Genomic DNA, 13,216 nt, shown 5'->3' with positions numbered 1-13,216 from the left:
GATTCTACGAACCCAATAAAGGACAACAGAGATCGACATCTGAGAGAGAGTCCTTTATTACATTGGTGTCAGAAGTGAAACGGCATGTCAAAACAGCTCAGGAAGAAGACCGTCCCTGCACCATCTTCGGCAACATCTTCCGATGACGACCTCCCTCCAGCGGTGGCGCTACCCACGATGGAGGAGGAAAGCGGAGCGGGGACGAGCAGGGTTCCAGCCGTGCAGGACGTGGCCGCCTCGGTGGGCCCACCCGCGCGACTGGACGCTGACGAGGGATGGCGACAACTGGAGGCGCTGAAGACGGTACTGGCGCAATTGTGCGTTCTCGTCACGCCGGCGACGACTTCGGGGAGGCCCGGCGAGGAACAACGGGCCGGGGCCTTGCCGTCGCCGTCAGCCCTCTCGACCACGCGGCACGAAGACGCCATCTTGGGCGTGGCCAAGGAAGAACGGCGGGAAGCCGCCATCTTGCGCCCTCCGCCGCGGGAAGCCGCCATCTGAGGAGGACGGAGGAGCAAGAACCCGCAGCCGTCATTTAACAACGGTCAAAGAATTCTCAATCGGCGGCGATTGGAGAACATTCGCCTGCCGTTTTCAAGCAGCCGTACGCTCCGCCATGTGGACGGACGCGTTGGCCCTGGAAGTCTTACCAACACTTCTCGTTGATGAGTCCGTCCGGTTCTTCCGCTCCATCAAGGCCGACAAGAAGAAGACGCTGCAGGGTGTCTTCGAGGAGATGGCGGATGCGTACGAGCCTCCGGACGACGCCCATCGGAGATTTGTTCAGCGCCAACGGGCGCCTGATGAATCGCCGGTGGCCTACAGAGGCGCAGTTCTGGAACTGGCGATGGCGGCATACCCCGAGACGGAGCCCGATTTGTTGGAGCCCCTCGTGTTGGGCAAGATGCTCGAATTATCTAGAGACCTTGGGATCCCCATGCCAGTGTGCAGTCATGATAAATTGACGTCCTGTGCTGTGGCTAAGTGCTTGGACGCTCAATTTAATCTCCGGCGCTGGAAGCAGGTGTCGGCTTGGACGGGGGGGCCCGTCGTTGAAGGCGGTGCTATGGGGTGGGATCCTACGAAGGCGATCTACGTGCCTGACGACAAGGGTCCGCAGGAGTTGACGGCCGCCTCCGCCCAGTGGCCTGCTCGGGGGGGGACGGGGCCGAGGTCCGCGCCGCCGGCGCGAGAGCGTCGGGACAGGGGGGGTGCCGCGCGTCGGAACGACGTGAAGTGCTTCCGCTGCTGCCGTAAGGGCCACTTCCCAAGGGACTGCTGGGCTCGCATCCCGGGGCCGCCCCAGCAGGAGGCCTCGACCACGGACGCCGCACGAAAAGACCCATCAGTACAGACAAACCAGCCGTGACGCAGGCGGATGTGGCGAATCCTGCTCTGGGTGGGCCTACCACGGCGACGGGGCCACTTGGCCCCGCTGCCCTTCCAACCCCACCACAGACACGGTTGCCGGAGACCCCGGACTTGGGTCTCCCTGGGGGACGGGACCTTGGCGTTGACGGGCCTCCAACAGCGGCGGGCGGTTCTACTCCCGTCGATCTTAAGACCCCGTCGCGTTCTCGGTCCGTGGGGGTACCGCCGCCCGTTTGGGATGGGCCGGCGACCCGCACGCGTTCGAAATCCCTTTCCTTTCATTGATTGTTATTGTTCCTGTTCTTGTTATCGTTTTATACTCTCCATTGTCCAGTGATGCCAGATGGTTCCAATATTGCTCGCATTATTTTTTTTGTAATTGTTGCAGCCGGGGATGGCTGGGTTTTCATTAGGGGGGGGGTCGTGTAATGCGAGCAAGGATTGAGGGGGGGCGGAGTCTGGGTTACGTGGGGAGTGGGTGGAGTTAGGGTCACGTGGGGGAGAGGATTTAGGGAGAGAACCAGAAGGGGAAGGGGGAGTTGAGACAGAGTGAAATACGAGGAGGCCACGCTGGGCAAGACGGAGAGTGTGGCGTGGTCGCCACGCAGTGGGAGACGTCGACACCGACAGCCATCGGTGTCAGACGAAGAGAGCTAACGGGGCAGTGAGTGGCTAGCTGTGAAAGGGGCAGCAGTGATACTAGATAGCGGGGCAGCGGTGTGGCTGCAAGGATTGCCTGACGGGGCAGCAGTGAGACTGCATATTGGAGCAGCAGGGAGACAGCACACTGGAGCAGCCGAGGGCTGTGGAGAGGTCGTCGAGCGGGACGCGGGCCTGAGCGAGATGCTGTGGTACAGAGATTCTACGAACCCAATAAAGGACAACGGAGATCGACATCTGAGAGAGAGTCCTTTATTACAACAGTAACACCCGCAATAATTTACCCCAGCCCACCTGTACAAATAAACACTATCAACAATTATACACACCATCCCCCCACCCGGCCAGACGACGCAATCCGCCATAAATCGAGGCACAATCTGTGGCGAGAGAAGGAACACGTGAACAGGTAAGTGGTCGCCGCGACGCGCGTGTGGGCGTGATGGATCCAGCCCAATATCAAGAAAAACGGTGCAATCTAGCACGAGTCCGAGTGGCTGGTCTGTCATAAGGGGCAGGGCTGGGTCGTCCGGTGGCTGTGGCGGGTAGCCCCTGAGGGAACGAAGTGGGCTGCCCGGTTGCACACTCGCCACCGGGATTGGGTGGTGGATTCGCTCGGGAAGCCGTAAATTTCGGGGCATCTGAAAGAGGAACAATTAGTGGCAGGTGAGGATCAGGCAGCGGTACCACATTTTCAGAGTCGACGGACACATCACATGCTCAGCCCTTCTGACGTGTAGGGGAGGTATGCGGCGTGATGAACGGTTGTAGACGTGTGGGGTGAACATACCAACAACGTTTTCCCCACCTGATCCGGACACATTGCGGACGTGCGACCTGTACAATTTCGACAGGCCCCCACCACGACCGCAGCAGTTTGGGCGATGTCACTAATGGCACCTGGGGACAATGTAGCCAGGCCTTGTCACCCGGCTTCCACTCGTACGTGTGTGTTCATTCGCCTTCTGGCGAGAGTTTGAGTTTTGGGCGGCAGCCTCTCGTGCCTCAGCCAATTTCAAAACGTTGAATTTAATGTGGTCAGCCAATTTAGACTTTGCGTGGGTTGTGGAAACCCGCAGCTGGGCCTCCATGGGAGGGTCAACGTCCCACCTGTACACATCCCTTGCCATGCCCAGCCAAAAGAAATGAAGCTGGAGCATGGCAAGGGTTTTGTGAGACCCCCAGAGCGGATGGCACAACAATCCTATAGCGAAGGGACCTACCGTCCCATTGCATGAGAAGACCACCTCGCACTACCCAAGAGTCAACCCCGACCACGCCCTTAGCGGATCCACGTGCCCGATGACGCAATGTAATTAGGGATACGTCCTCCATTTGGAGCGGCTCCAATCGGTAAGGGTCAAATTGAGCAATGAATCCGTGCCTTCCGTTGAGAGAGGGATATCAGGTACCGGCACATCCGCAGCAGCAGCCAGAACTGTGGACGGGACATCACTCTGTGGTTTGCAACGTCCCGACCCAAGAAAACAGGCACACTCAGTGCTGGGTGTCAATTGCGACAGAGCGTCCGCGTTGGTGTGACGTATACCCTTATGGTAGGTGGTCGTCAAATTGTAGTCTTGGAGAACTTCCAGCCACCGAGACAATTGTCTCGATGGTTGGTCAACACGAAGGGCATATTGCAGTGCCACATGGTCAATGCGGACGGTGAAGTGCCGTCCGTAGAGATACGGCCGATATTGTTGTACAAAAAAAACGATAGCTAACAGCTCGCGATGGGTGACGCAGTAGTGCTGTTCCGCTGATGACAGTACCGTACTGCCGTAGGCGACGACGCGTTCGACTCGCCCAATGACCTGTGAGAGTACTCCGCTAATGGCGGTGTTACTGGCATCTGTGTCGAGCAGAAAAGGCTTAGTGAAATCAGGGTAACTTAGAGGCGGAGCACTCACCAGGGTATCGCGAAGGGAGCGGAAAGCGGTCTCCTCCTCCTGACCCCAACAGAATTTCAAACCCTTTGCCGTCAAAGCGTGTAAGGGGTTTGCAATGGTGGTGACGAATCGTCAATTGTACAAGGCAAACCCGATGAAACTACGGACTTCACTGACCGAAGTAGGTGTAGGCCATGAACTGACGCACTGCGTCTTAGCAGGATCCGTGGAGATACCTGACTGACTCACTATGTGTCCCAAGTACCGCACGGACTCCCGGAGGAGGTGGCACTTTTGTGGCTTAAACTTCAAATTAGCTGACCTCATCTTCACGAATACAGCCCTCAGACATTCGAGGTGTTCCACGAACGTCTTGCTGAAGACTATTACATCGTCCAGATAAATTAAACAGGTGTCCCATTGGAGCCCGGCTAAAACCAATTCCATTAATCGCTGGAGCTGAGTGAAGTCCCATGGGTAACCGGTTGAACTGGAATAGGCCCTGTGGTGTCCGAAAAGCCGCCTTGGGTTTCGACTCATCGTCAAGAGGGAGTTGCCAGAATCCCGATAGCAGGTCCAATGTGGAAAAATACCGTGCTCCTGCTAAAGCATCCAGTGATTCATCCATCCTAGGAAGTTGTGTAGGCGTCGGCACAGAGATCTTGTTAAGGCGGCAAAAGTCTACACAAAATCTCAGGGATCCATTGTGCTTCTTCACGAGTATGAAGGGAGCCTCCCATGGACTGGTGGAAGGGGAGATGATGTCTGTAGATAACATGTCATTAACGGCCAATTTGACATGATTCTTTTCGGCGGGACTCAACCGAAACAGATTTTGGCGAATAGGGGCGGCGTCACCCGTGTCAATGTGGTGATGCAGTAAGTTAGTACATCCAATGTCATACTTATGTTTGTTGAAGACGTCCGAAAATTCAAGTAGAAGATTGCGCAGCGCGGCATGTTATGGCTCGGATAGGTCACTGGATCCGGAATAAAGCGAGTCGAGCCACCCTTCATCATGGCCCGAATAGTGATGTGAAGCAGGACCAGTACCCACATGCCCTACCACTGGTTTCTCCAAGGGCGCCAGCACCGCGTGAGCAAGCATGGCCCCTTGGGGAACCACAGTCATCCACAATCCAGCATTGAGAATCATGATGAAGGGGTCCCTGTCACCCCACATTAATGTTTGCGCAAACGCCAGGTCCAACTCTTTTACCGCAGCATTGGATGGACCCAGTAGGACACCGTGATCTGTCATACCCGCGCCGAGAGGTTTTCGCAACTGGAGAGGCACCAACATTTGCGACCCCGGCGGTACGCGTACCGTCTGGGTAACCACCGCTTACACCGTCGAGCAGGCCGGACGAAAGCTGGTAGAGGAGGTCAAAAACGCCATGCGTCGGCCTGAAGGAAGCTCGATGCATCCTCGATGAGGATTTTAATCGGCATCTTAGCCAAAAAGTCTGTTCTCAACAAACATAGGACTGCGAGAGAAGATGAAACCAAGATTGGACCAGAAAATGTAATGTCACCAATGCAAATTTTCGCCCGGATTTGACCAATGATCCCCAACGATCCTCCGTTTGCCGCATAGCATGGGACGTCAACCAGTTGCAATGGCCGACATTGGACGGGAAGAATATTATAAATAAGGTCAGAGATGATCATTGCCGACGCCCGTGTATCAACTAGTACGCGAACCTCGACACATCACGATGGATCCCGTAACCACAGACGAACCGGCCGATGTAGCAACCATCCTATGGGCCAGCTCAGACCACTGACCTGGTCCGAGCGCCCGTTCGAACTCGACAACCCCCGACGATCCGACGCCCGAATCACGACAACCATTCAGCGCAGCGCGGTGAGTCGTGTGCGGTGTGTGTGGGGGCCAAGCATGTGTGGTGCCGCACCTTGACGGAGAATGCTGTGTTGACTTTGGAGCTTGGGCGTCGTCCGTCCGAGGTCCCGACGCGCGCTGTCATGGGGCTCGGCATCCTGAAGCAGCATGGCCCCAGAGGCCACAGTTTTAGCAGGTAACGAGGGCTGCGGCAGTCCTCGGCTGCTCCTGCTTGCGCGCCGGGTGCTGAGGCGATCGGCCACCCGACCTCTACTCCCCGGGTCGACCCGCGGCGAAGACCTCCTCTGATGGTTGGGCATCTGATGTTCCGCTGGACACCGAAGACGAAGCGCTGGCGATGAGGGGTGGCTTCCATTTCAGGACCACATGCGCATGAATATTCCTTGCGATGCGCAGGAAGCATATGTCAGCTTCGTCTACAGCAAGGACTACGATGCCCAGCTCTTGTGCCAGCGCTAAAAGCTTCTCCGTCACCATGGCATCGATGCCTTCGCAGCCCATGCGTGGAAAAGCTGCTTTAGCTAGGGCTCTTCACAGTGTGATGTCCTCTTCCCCCCCCACCCCAATGCGTGCAGTTACTGCTATCAAGTCCTTACATATTAATTTAATATTATTAAAGCGCTTACATAGTATTATTCTGCCTCGGCCGGGGGGATGGTGGGGGGGGGGGGTAGCGGCCCAGCCCGCAGCCTGGCAATGTTTCACCTCCTCCGGCTTGCCAATCTAGGCGAGGCCGCGGGCTCTGCACGGGACGAGGCGTCACCACGCCAATATAACGTACAATTTTATTGCATCTTTCCCTAGCAACTGAGGTTTATTGTTTACTGTTATTAAACAAATCAGTTTACAAATATTACAATGATGTTTGTGTGCACATAACAACTCTGCTTGTTTGTTTACTATTATGAAAACTAATAAGTTGCCTAATATTACAATTATAATGTTCGTGTGCAGAAACTACATGTGTGTCCCTAAAGTCGATGTCTGTGTGTGTGAGTCCATATGTGTTTGTGTGCGTGTAAGTCGATGGGTTTCTATGTGTGTGGGTCCATGTGTGTGTCTGTCTTTTTCAAACGGACAACGCCCCATGTGTGTGTGTGTACGTACAAGTGTTTGTGTGTCAGTCCATTTGTGTGCGTATCACTCGCTGTGTGTGTGTTAGTCCACATGTGTGTGTAAGTCCATACGTGTGTGTTTCACTCGATGTGTGTGTGTCTAAGTGAATGCGTGTGTATGAGTCGATGTGTGTGCATGGCTCCATCTGAGTGTGTAAGTCAATGTGCGTTTGTGTGTCTATGTGTGTCAGTAGATGTGTGTGTGTGTAAGTCCATGTGTGTGTGTCTTAGTCCATATGTGTGTGTGTGTAAGTAAATGTGTGTTTACGTCAATGTGTGTGTGAGTCCACGTATGTCTGTGTGTGAGTCGATGTGTGTGTGTGAGTCGCTGTATGTGTGTACGTCGATATATGTGTGTGTAACTCCATGTGTGTGTATCTAAAGTGTATGTCTATGCTTGTGTGAGTCCATATGTGTGTGTGTGTAAGTCCATGTGTTTGTGTGTGTGAGTCCATATGTCTGTGTGTGTCAGTCGATGGGCGTCTGTGTTAGTCGCTTTGTGTGCGTGACTCCATGTCAGTCAGTGTAAGTCCATTTCTTTGCGTGTCTGTAGGTCCATGTGTGCGTGTGAGTGAATGTATGTGCTTTATTGACCTGCTCAAGGCCTATGATACCATCAGTAGGCCTGGCCTCTGGGTTGTTCTTCATGCTTTCGGAGTCCCTCAAACTTTGCTCACGATCCTTAAGGACCTTCATGATGGTGAGCGGCCCCACGTCAAACGACGTGACCATCAGTCAGAGCCATTCCCTCTACACCTTGGGGTGTGACAGGGATGTCCTCTGGCTCCACATTATTTAACATATCTTTTGACCACGTAGTTCGTGAAGCCTTCAATGGCTGTACCTGAGGAATAACCATATGGTACAGATACAATGGAAGGCTGATCGATGCCCGGGTGCGGTCAAGGGATGCCGCCCTATTGCTCAACCATGTTATGTATGCCGATGCTCTGGTGATTGCTGCTCACTGCTGCTTAAATTCGAGCTTGCCACTAAGAGGTGGGGCCTTACCATCAGCCCCACCAAAACTAAGCATCTGCCTGGGTATTTTGTACCATCGGACAATTCACCCCCACAACTCACAATCGGTGAAGGGGTAGTTGTGGAGAGATTGGAGAGATTCCCATACCTGGCCAGTGTGCTCATGACCGGCTCCGGTTTAACATCAGAGGTCTCACTCCAAATCAGTCGAGTGCCATTATCTTTTCATCGGCTGCGTTACACTGTGTGGAAGCTACCTGATCTCTCGCTCCGCATGAAGCTCCAGGTCTTCTCGGCCACGGTAAATCCCTCCCTTCTTTACACTTGCGAAACGTGCACCCCCCTAATGGAAGATCTTCGCCGGTTACAAACATTTAGGCTGGCCTGCTAACGATCCATCCTGGGTTTAACCATATGTGTGTGTGTGTCTCAGTCGATGTGTTTCTATGTGTGTGGGTCGATGTCTGTGTGTAAGTCCATGTGTGTGTCTGCCTTTTTCGCCCGGGCAACGCCGGGTACTTGCCGCTAGTTCAAAATAATAGATGGATTTGTTGCATGTGTGTGTGTGATTTTGTGTGGTTTTCGCCTCTGGGTTGGTGCCCATTAATATTTACATCACTCAAATTGCATATAAAGTGAGAGATGGTTGAAAGGCAATATCTATTTTAAAATTAATGTCTGGCATTGTTTAATGAAATGAAGTGGGGGAGAAATGTTCCTAATTGGATTTCATGAATGGATATGCATAGTATAGGCAGGCCAGAGGCCACATACTGAGACATCAAAGCAAGGGAGACCTGTCCTGTTGGGGTAACGCAACTGCGCCCTCTTGTGACTGTTCAGCATATGAGCAATATGCACATGGACCTGGCATCGACAAGCGATGTTGTTGTCCCTCACCCTGCACCGCCGATGAGGCACGGTTTGCTGCGTACGGTGTGAAAGAAGTTAAAATATATGCATTTATACAAACTACACAGCTCTCCGATGTGTATCGCGCGTTGGTCGGCACGATGCCCGAAGTTTTGCACCACGTGCTGCGAGCTATTCGGTCCCTGAAGAAGCTCCCAGCACGTGGGAGCTGAAATGTCGGACGTGATGACAAGCAGTGCACGGACCCACCCGAAAACCTACGCCGCAGGAATACTCATTGAATGTAGACTGAAGGACTGACGTCACATTGTTATGTTGTCAGGACAGCAAGGTAAAGAATGTGCAGCTTTATGAACAAGTATATAAATAAGCCACGTGTCATGTACGTGAAGTCAGGTCAAAGTAATTTCTTGCTCAAATCAGCAGTGAGATGGCAGCAGTGAGATGGTGCTTATCTCCAGTTTACAGCCCCTGAGCCAGCAGTGGAAGCTACACATTCATATGGAGGGGCCCAGTATATCAAACTACTGTTGACTTTCCTCACAAAGCGGCACAGTACTCATACGTAATGTATCCTTAGAAAGTTAAAATATAGCAAAACAAAATTAATTTAAGACAATTAAGAACAGTTACATGTATATCTTTAAATGGTGGGAGAAACAGTTTAATCGTGGGCGTCATCGCGTAAGCAAAATGCGTGTACAATGAAATGATGTGTAAATTAATCGCTCATTAGCGCACACCCACGATGAGCTCGCTGGTCGTTCCTGACAACATGAACCTCACTGGTGTGGGAAACACCTCCTGCCAGCGACTGAATTATTGATAATTTCCCATTCAATGCACGTCCCACTCTTGTTATTGACAGCGCCCGAGGTGATATAGCATACTGCATAAAACTGCCCGCTCCCCATAATCAGAGTGCATTCACTTATTTCTCACTCGGCCGCGAAACGTGATATTTCCCCAGCCATTTTATTGTCAAAACCCTACCGTTTCCGGTAAGGGGTAATACAGCATTTGGTGAAATAGGTTGCAGAGATAGAGACAGGTGAAGGCTGTTAGCTCATTTGCATTCTTATCCTTGTAAATTATAAATGTGCGGACAGATAGACGTGTCGACTGTGCAACAGCTCTAGCGGAAAAAAAGCGAAAGCCAGATGTGATGGCATGAACCGGATTAAGGATAAGGATGTGCATTATGTAGAGCACTTAAATTCCTCCGTGAGTCAAAGTGCTTTTTTTAATCACATCTCATCTCAACTGTTCCATTGCCCCGCTGCAGTCTAGATAAAGGGGATTGCCCCTCAGTGGCAGCTGTCTTCATCTGGACGTGAGTCTGCCAGCAGGTTGCGATGTTTATGCGAGATTCCGCCCCCCCCCGCCAATTAAATAACTTGTCGCTACGTCCGATGTGTAGATTTTGGACTATGACGCAGGCACCCGTTGGAACTCCTCGTCTTTTTCGAAAAATGCCGCGAGATATTTAATGTCCACCGTGAAGCAGACGGCGCGTACATTGCATTGAACTCGGCAGGACTCTCATAAAAAAAGAGTAATGATACTCAGTGATGTTTTCCTCGGTAAACAATCGTAATAATGATAATGTAATAACACTCTGGAGACGGCTTGTGGAATCGGTCCTTTTATTTACTTTTCTCAGTTCACAAGCACTCCCCGTAGCTGGCAGGCAACAGGAAGTGGGTAGACAGATTGCAAGAGACGCACCGCCACGTGGCACTCGGAGCCCCGCTCGCGCGTGGCCCCTCTCTCTCTTCGTTCCTTGTCTGACCACTTGTCCCTCGGCTCTTCCCTTATTTAATGCCTGGGTCACGTGGTACGCTCCAGCCAATCCTTAATAGTCTGCGCTGAATGTTACAGATTCCTCCATCAACTCCCGGAACCACGCCCCTGACTTGTCTTCCCATTGGCTGAGGCCAAGAGCAGCAGAACCAATCATCCTAGCTGACATCCCTCGATCACGCCAGGGCCATGCTCCCAGGCTCTCCCCCCATTGGCTGTAGAGCAGGACCGGCAGAGCCAATCACCACGTGAGCCGGACATAGGCTCTCATTACAATAATTAATATATATACGTAATTTTTATTTTACCAGATAAGGCCCACTGAGCAATGCAGTTTTTTCTTTCCGAAAGCGACCTGGCCACAAATTATAGCTAAATGAAGTGACTTATCACGTGGTCACGTATAGCAGCTCAATTATCTGAATCCACGTTGATTCTAAATATGGAGGAAAAAACTGGAGGACCTGAAAAAAATCCACTCCAAATATACAACAGGCATCAGGATCGCACCCACCACCTCCTGTATACTAGATGAGGGTAGTTAACATTAGGCCTCGGCAAGGTAAGGTAATTTACCCTTTTTTCCGCGTAAAAGGGTAAAGGTAAAGAGTAAAGGTGTCGAAATGTCAAGGGGTAAGGTAAAGGGTAGGGTAAAGGTAGCTTGGAAGAATTACCCGGTAGGGTAAAGGTAGCGCGAAGTATTACCCGGTAAATACGGTGCCTTGTTTACCGCTAGAAGCTCCGTGGCGCAGTCCGTGGCCTCCATTTAACAAGTAATATTTTTTTTTTACTTTTTAAAAAACACGCTTTTATGAAATGTACTAGTAATGGCAGAACTCCACGACTCCAGGAAGTGCCCCCGAAGCTTGCCATAACGTAAGGGACCGTGGCCAATTACAGCCAACGTCAGTTGAGCGTGGACAATTAGACCCAAGCCGAAACATAACATGTACAAAAGAATGTTAAGAAATATATGTTTGTTTAATGATAGAATATAGTATTGTCATCAGTATGATATAAGTATACGAAGTTTTCAGTCGATACCACATTAGGAAGTGGGTAAAAATTGAGTTGCAAGATTTGAGGATACAACGACGACAACAACGATAACAGACAGGGAGTTAATAGAAAGCGTGTAAAATTGGAATCGAGAGTATTCTACATTAATAAAGCGCTCTACCTCGCATTTACCGTTATAAACCTTGTTCATGTGTAGTTCCCTAGTAATTACCCTGTAATCGTGTAATTTGTATGGGGTAAGGGTAAAAGGTAGGGTAAAAGGTAGGCTCGTTGCTTTTTACCTTTTACCTTACCTGCTGAAGGGTAAAAGGTAGGGTAGAGTGATTGTATTGTGGTAAGGTAAAAGGTAGGGTAAAGGTAGGCTCGTTGTTTTTACTTTTTAACTTTTACCTTACCTTTCCGAGGCCTAGTTAACATCTCGCCACCGTGGCGCCCACATGCCTGCAGTATCAACCAGGGCGGTCGCTGCGCTCTGACCTTACGAAACCTCTACAACGAGTGGCGCCCGCGCCACCGCTCATCGCCTGGGTCACGATGACCTCTTGACCTTTCACTGCGGCACCTTCTCCCCGCCCTGCCCCGCCAGGTCCCAACTGCTATGCGGACGCGGGCGAGCGGCGCGTGATCCCCGGCGGGAGCCACGTGTGGCTGGACGAGTGCACGCGCTGCCGTTGCCACGACGGTCTCGAGACCGGCTACTGGGAGGGCAACCGCGTGGCGCGTTGCGAACGCCTCTGCAAGTGCGCGTCCAGCCAGCAGGGGGAGGAGGAGGAAGCGGCCGAGGCGGCAGCGGAGACGGAACGGCAGCAGCAGCAGGGAGTCCTCTGAAGTGTGCCACGAGGGGTTGCGTTCGTACGGTGGCGCCTTTCCCTACATCGCACGGCGTTGCAACCATTTGCCCGACTGGTGCGGCTGCAGACATAAGCGACCCTACGACGTCAACACCGACGTCTGGGTTATATTATTATTATTGTTATTATTGTTGCTATAGCGTTGCCACCTTGTCCTGGTTTCCCCCCATAATCGTAGCTGTGCTGGGAATACAGTAAACTGTTCCCCCCGGGGATAGTGAAAAGTCTAGTTTTTTTGTCAGTTATGTTAGAGTGCAACCACACGAGATGATGCATTAACACGTGCATGGTTCTCCCATCTTCAGCTTATACAACGTATTATTCTCAAGATATGTTTAAGTGGTTTGTCCCTCAGAGATGGCAACCCGAGTCATATAAGTAGAACGACTGTGGAAGACGTCGCTATTTCGTCGTATTAATTACTTATGTCGCCCAGTGTTCGTGTGCATCTTTGTGTATGTGTATGCATGCATCTGTGTCCCATGAGGTTGCGATATTTTTGTGTCAACCACACTTTATAAATGTGCATCTGTTCCAGAGGCAGGGTTGCCAACCGTGAGGCAAATGCATAAACGCGCACCCTTTCTTCGCATGGTACACTACATTTCAGGGACAGCAGCAATGCCACAATTAAATTTAACTGTGAGACTGACCCAATCTGCCTATTGCAAATAAATTCTGATAGTTTATTAAAATCCCATTTTGGGAAGTTTGGGAATTCCATTATTGAGAGGCATGTGCGAGGAAATGAGAGTACCAGGAAAAAACTCCCACACACAAGCTCTG

Source organism: Lampetra fluviatilis, chromosome 24 (assembly GCF_964198595.1).
Source record: "Lampetra fluviatilis chromosome 24, kcLamFluv1.1, whole genome shotgun sequence".
NCBI lineage: Eukaryota > Metazoa > Chordata > Hyperoartia > Petromyzontiformes > Petromyzontidae > Lampetra > Lampetra fluviatilis.
The sequence above is the reverse complement of the archived record's forward strand: the minus strand, read 5'-3'. Positions refer to the sequence as shown.